This window comes from Ovis canadensis, chromosome 24 (genome assembly GCF_042477335.2).
Source record: "Ovis canadensis isolate MfBH-ARS-UI-01 breed Bighorn chromosome 24, ARS-UI_OviCan_v2, whole genome shotgun sequence".
NCBI lineage: Eukaryota > Metazoa > Chordata > Mammalia > Artiodactyla > Bovidae > Ovis > Ovis canadensis.
Window position 1 is genome coordinate 49,696,029 of NC_091268.1, and position 6,889 is coordinate 49,702,917.

The window sequence follows — 6,889 nt, forward strand, 5'->3', positions numbered from 1 at the left end:
GCGAGAGATGCCGTGCCCCAAGAACTTAGTGGGGCTGCAGTTTTATAATCAAAGGAACCGTGAGGAGAGGAGAAGACCTTGTCTTTCTTGAGTAGACGCCATGCTCTCATCATCAGTTCCTCCTCCAGGTGGAGCAGGGGAGTTTTCTTGTCCCTACATGGTCAAGCGATTGTTTTTTGTGTGCAGAGAGCTTGTCTGAGATCATCAACTTACTGAGCTCACCGGGCAGGAGGTGAGTCTCACGCCACCATTGTTTTACTGTTTGGGGGCATGTCCCGTTGCATGGTTTTGTTGCTAAACAACCCTGCTTTCTCAAGTAATCATTAACTTACAGGGGTCTCCCATATCTTTCTACTTATAGTTCCCTAGTGGGATTAACTATTTAATCACCTGTTTTGTCCCTTCATTCTGTCCCTATCAGTAACGGAGCCAGGATTTGAACTTGGGGATCCGGGTCAGGGCCCACACTCTTTACCGTGGGCCTCAGTTTTAAAATTGTATTTAATGTTCTCTGTCTAAATGGGGCCGGGCAAGGGGGAGCTGGGAATAGAACCTGACCGGCCTGTGAATGACTTCTTGACCTGCCTCCTCCAGGCATCTCACAACTGGCCTGTCTAGACCTCATGGCACTCTGCTGTCACTCGTCTGGAGCCTGCCAGGGCTCCCCGGGGGCCCTGGGCTCAGTCCAGAGCCCTGCACCCAGCCTTTGTGGGGCCCCAGCTGGGCCCCCCCCGCTGCCTCCCCCCCACCCCCGCTGACCTCTGTGGGAGGGCTGCCCTTCCCCCCTCAGCACCTCCGCCCAGCTTCCTCCCCACACCTTGCTTCTCCCTCTGATCCACCTCTCTGACTTTCTGACTCACAGTAATACCAACCTGCCCTTTCCTCTTGGGGTCTGTTTCCTCTCAGAAGTCCTCTCTTGGGGCCCAGCCGAGATTTGGCACTGGAAGTGGGGAGGACAGAATGGGAGGCCTCTCCCCTGAGCAAGGACAGCTTCACCAGGAGACCCTGTGGGTGAGGGGCCTCCAGTCCTTAGCTCTGGGGGAGGGGAAGGTCACTGGCTTCAAAATACATAAGCTCCCCAATTTTTAAAACTATTTAAAAATTGCACCAGGCCGTAGTTGCAGCATACTGGGATCTAATTCCCCAACCAGGGCTTGAACCCGGGCCCCCTGCATCGGGAACATGGAGTCTTAGCCACTGGACCACCAGTGGGGGAAGTCCCTCCCCCAATTATAAAAATGGCAAATGTTTCTTTAAATATTTTCTACACACAATGTCGTGTCAGCTTCACAAATTTAGCATTTTAAGATGTGTCACTGTGCATGAAAACAATTGGTAGGTCACATTTTCTCACTTGGGAAGGATTCCCAAGATTCCTAAGAGTGGACGATGTTTGTGGAGAAATCAAGGTCAGCAGCAAGTCAAATGAGTTCCTGGAACCCGGAGAACTTCCAAAACTAGGTTATAAAATTCTTTTTTGAATATTTTTACAGCCACAGAAAGGCATATAAAGTTGAGGGATATTTGCATTTTTTGATTGTGGTTAAAAAAAGAATGTAACATGAAGTAAGTCACCGTAGCCATTTTTAGGGGCACAGCTCAATGCTGCTAAGCACATTCATGCCCTTGTGAGACACATCTTCCGAAGTTTATCATCTTGCAAAACTGAAACTCTATACCCATTAAACAACAAACACCCCATTCTCCCTCCCTGAGGCTAGAACCCTGGCAACCACTGTTCTACTTTCTATTTCTGAGACTGACTGTACTAGACATCACACAGCAGCAGAACCATAGAGCACACGTCTTTTGTGACTGGCTTATTTCACTGAGCATAATATCCTCCAGGTTAGTTCACGCTGTAGCAGGTGCTGGATTTCCTTCTTCTTTGTTCAACTTTTTATTTTAATATTTGTTTTTATTTATCCGGCTGCACTGGGGCTTGGTTGCAGCATGCAGGATCTTTAGTTGCGGCGGGTGGGATCTAATTTCTCTGGCCAGGGATCAAACCTGGAGGAGTGCAGAGTCTTAGCCCCTGGGCCACCAGGAAAGTCCCTGAATTTTCTTCTTATTAAAGGCTGAATAATATTCCACTGTATGTGTAGAGACCACCTTATTCATATACCCATCAATGGACACTTAGATCGCTTCTACCTCTTGGGGAAAAAAGATGCGATGAACAAGAGTATGCAAATAGCTGGTCCTCCCAGGCCTTCTGAGTCTCCTCTGATGCTCAAAAACCCAGATTCCACAAACTCAAACACTTTTCAATGTTACTGACCTGTTGTGAATTTATTCTAAACATGCTTTGAAACTCAAGAGCTGCCTCCTTAATGTGCCAAGAGCACCAAGACTTTCAGGAGTCCTTGGCACTCTTGCTGATGTGGGTCAAGACCTTAAAATTTACATCCGCTTTGGTATAGAGATGGATGCAATCCAGGGTGGATCCACTGTTACATATTCATTACTATTACATTCACTTTTTATTCTGATTTAAAAGAAACTGAAACATTTTGTAGTTCCCCAGAAACATCCGGAAAGGGATACTCCATTCAGCTGACCATGTGGGTTAGGGGCAGAGTGAGTTCAGGGTGGTAATGAGACCCACTTGCTAATACTTCAAAATGTGGACTCGCTGAACTTCCAGCACCCAGGTCCATCCACGTCATTCTTGGGCTCTAAACCCTGCCCAGGAAAACATCTGAGCTGCCAAGGCCCTTCATTGGCTGGTTTCCCTCTGCCCTTCCAGTCTCAAGTTCCATAGGCCTCTGACACCTCCCTCTTGGATGTCTCCGGAACACACCAGCCTTCATCACGCCTGCACGCGTTTGTTCAGGCTGCCCCCTCCGCTGGGAGCACCTGCTCCCACGTGGACCACCGTGTGCACCCTGTGAGAGCCAGCTCAAATGTCACTTCCTCTTTGAAGATCCTGGGCCTCTGTATTCCTCCCCTTCTGTATTCCTCATTCATTTCTCTGTTGTAGCATTTACCTGCCCTTTTGTGTCTTTCTCTTCCCTTCAACTGTGAACCCCTTGATCCCATGGATCCCCAGCACCCGGCACAAGTCAGTGATGCTGAACACATGAGTAGATGACTGAACGAAAGAATGAGGAAGATGGGGACTGAGAGCAGGAGGCTCAGGAAAGGGATCTCCTGTATAGCCCCCCTCTACATGGAGGGTCTGGCCTGATGGCAGAGCCAGAATGCCCTCTCCTCCCTGTCCCGCCCTCTGACTCACCCCCTCCCCAGAGACTGGTTTCTGGGAATGTTCTAGAAGCTGGGCTTGCTTCCCTGGCTGAATCCTGTGTCAACCCCATTCTGCCTCAGGAGGCCCTATGGCCTCAGAGGTTTCGCTCTGAGGCCACCAGGCCAGGGAGTGGGCAGTGCAGAGGGAAGGGCCTCTCACATCAGCAGGGATGTGGGTCGGTGGGCGGCAGCCCCCACTGAGCTGCCTCCCTTCCTTCTGAAGTTGAGTGATGCAGGGTGCCAGGCGCCTACTCAGAGGACTGTCACCGGAGCCAAATGGCAGACTCTGTGGGCGCTCGGAGTCTAGGTGGCATCTAGTGGGTGCAGCACAGAGAAAGTCAAGACCCTGCAGGATCTACTGTCACCCTTCGGGGTGCCCAGCGCCTGGATCCCCTTCCTCTGTCCAGGTCTTCCTCCCTCCCCAACCCCACCTTTGGAGGCAGGCCCCTCCCCTCCCCAAGCACAGACACCCTCCCAGCTTTGTGGGAAGGCTGGGAGGGTGGTGGGGGCGGCCGTGTAGCACTGTTGGTATGAGACGAGGGGTCTGGGCTAGGGCAGCGGATGGGGTGTCCACACCAAGCCACGTCTGGCATGTGATTTGGGGCGTTGTTCCCGGCTGGGTGTGGCCTTTGGACCTGGTTCTCTGGCTCTCCCTGAGCATCCATGACACACTCAACAGCCTCTAATGAATCCCTTTCTGTCTGTATTAGTCAGAGCTGGTTTGTGTTGCTTGGGATCAGAAACCAGGGAAGTGTGGCCTCCCCCAAAGCTAAGGAGATTGTGGGTGATATCACTTAAGGTCTAGCGCCCAGAAAATGGGAGGATCTGTTCATGTCTGCTCCATGGAGCAGAGAACACAGAAGGGAGGCCCAGCTCCCCTCTGGAAGCTACACTCCACAAGCTCTTGTGACAAAGTGGAGGTTCTCTGGGGGACAATTCTGGCCTGGGGTCTAGAATTCATAGTAGGGGAGAGGAGCCTGGCCTGGAGATGAGTAGGCTAAAGGCTCTGGGGAGAACAGTGATGGTTTGGGCCCCAAGGACCACTGTGGCAGCTCAGGGAGGGGGGTCCAGGCCGTGCTCACTGCTGGAACAGTTTGATGATGGACAGAGCTGCCTTTGGAGTCGGTACGATTGAGGGCAGGAGGAGAAGGGGGCGACAGAGGATGAGATGGTTGGATGGCATCATCGACTCAATAGACATGAGTTTGAGGAAACTCCAGGAGACACTGAAGGACAGGGAAGCCTGGTGTGCTGCACCCCATGGGGTTGCAAAAAGTCCAACATGAGTAAATGACTAAACAACAAAGCTCCCCAGAACTGGAGGTAAGCAAGGACTGGTCCTGAAGCCTGGGCTTCCTTGGCTTGGCTTTGGGGTGAGTCTCCCATCTAGGTGAAGAGAATATCCTTGTAGCCACACCAAACACAAGACTTGGCAGTGACCCTTCCTGCCTAGCACCCACCAAGCAGGCCTCAGTACAGCCTGGTGGGGGCAGTGAGCCCCCAATCTACCAAGAAGCTAACATAGCTTCCTCTCATTCCCCAGATGGTCTGGTCCAAACCCAGGGGTGAGGGAACACGCCTGAGGGATGCCCAGTCAGAGGGGGCAATTGAGGATGACTGATAACGGTCATAGCAAACACCCTCTTCCAACAACACAAGAGAAGACTCTACACATGGACATCACCAGATGGTCAACACTGAAATCAGATTGATTATATTCTTTGCAGCCAAAGATGGAGAAGCTCTATACAGTCAGCAAAAACAAGACCGGGAGCTGACTGTGGCTCAGATCATGAACTCCTTATTGCCAAATTCAGACTTAAATTGAAGAAAGTAGGGAAACTCACTAGACCATTCAGGTATGACCTAAATCAAATTCCTTATGATTATAGAGTGGAAGTGAAAAATAGATTTAAGGGACTAGATCTGATAGATAGAGTGCCTGATGAACTATGGACGGAGGTTCGTGACACTGTACACGAGACAGGGATCAAGACCATCCCCACAGAAAAGAAATGCAAAAAAGCAAAATGGCTGTCTGGGGAGACCTTACAAATAGCTGTGAAAAGAAGAGTAGCGAAAAGCAAAGGAGAAAAGGAAAGATATAAGCATCTGAATGCAGAGTTCCCAATAATAGCAAGAAGAGATAAGAAAGCCTTCCTCAGGGATCAATGCAAAGAAATAGAGGAAAAGAACAGAATGGGAAAGACTAGAGCTCTCTTCAAGAAAATTAGAGATACCAAGGGAACATTTCATGCAAAGATGGGCTTGATAAAGGACAGAAATGGTATGGACCTAACAGAAGCAGAAGATATTAAGAAGAGGTGGCAACAATACACAGAAGAACTGTACAAAAAAGATCTTCACGACCAAGATAATCACGATGGTGTGATCACTCACCTAGAGCCAGACATCCTGGAATGTGAAGTCAAGTGGGCCTTAGAAAGCATCACTACGAACAAAGCTAGTGGAGGTGATGGCATTCCAGTTGAGCTATTTCAAATCCTGAAAGATGATGCCATGAAAGTGCTGCACTCAATATGCCAGCAAATTTGGAAAACTCAGCAGTGGACACAGGACTGGAAAAGGTCAGTTTTCATTCCAAAGAATGCTCAAACTACTGCACCATTGCACTCATCTCACACGCTAGTAAAGTAATGCTCAAAATTCTCCAAGACAGTCTTCAGCAATTCGTGAACCGTGAACTTCCAGATGTTCAAGCTGGTTTTAGAAAAGGCAGAGGAACCAGAGATCAAATTGCCAACATCCGCTGGATCATCGAAAAACCAAGAGAGTTCCAGAAAAACATCTATTTCTGCTTTATTGACTATGCCAAAGCCTTTGATTGTATAGATCACAATAAACTGTGGAAAATTCTGGAAGAGATGGGAATACCAGATCACCTGACCTGCCTCTTGAGAAACCTATATGCTGGTCAGGAAGCAACAGTTGGAACTGGACATGGAACAACAGACTGGTTCCAAATAGGAAAAGGAGTACGTCAAGGCTGTATATTGTCACCCTGCTTATTTAACTTATATGCAGAGTACATCATGAGAAACGCTGGGCTGGAAGAAGCACAAGCTGGAATCAAGACTGCTGGGAGAAATATCAATAACCTCAGATATGCAGATGACACCACCCTTATGGCAGAAAGTTCCGAGGAGCTAAAAAGCGTCTTGATGAAAGTGAAAGAGGAGAGTGAAAAAGTTGACTTAAAGCTCAACATTCAGAAAACGAAGATCATGGCATCCGGTCCCATCACTTCATGGGAAATAGATGGGGAAACAGTGGAAACAGTGTCAGACTTTATTTTGGGGGGCTCCAAAATCACTGCAGATGGTGACTGCAGCCATGAAATTAAAAGACGCTTACTCCTTGGAAGGAAAGTTATGACCAACCTAGATAGCGTATTGAAAAGCAGAGACATTACTTTGCCAACAAAGGTCTGTCTAGTCAAGGCTATGGTTTTTCCTGTGGTCATGTATGGATGTGAGAGTTGGACTGTGAAGAAAGCTGAGCGCCAAAAAGAATTGATGCTTTTGAACTGTGGTGTTGGAAAAGACTCTTGAGAGTCCCTTGGACTGCAAGGAGATCCAACCAGTCCATTCTAAAGGAGATCACTCCTGGGATTTCTTCGGAA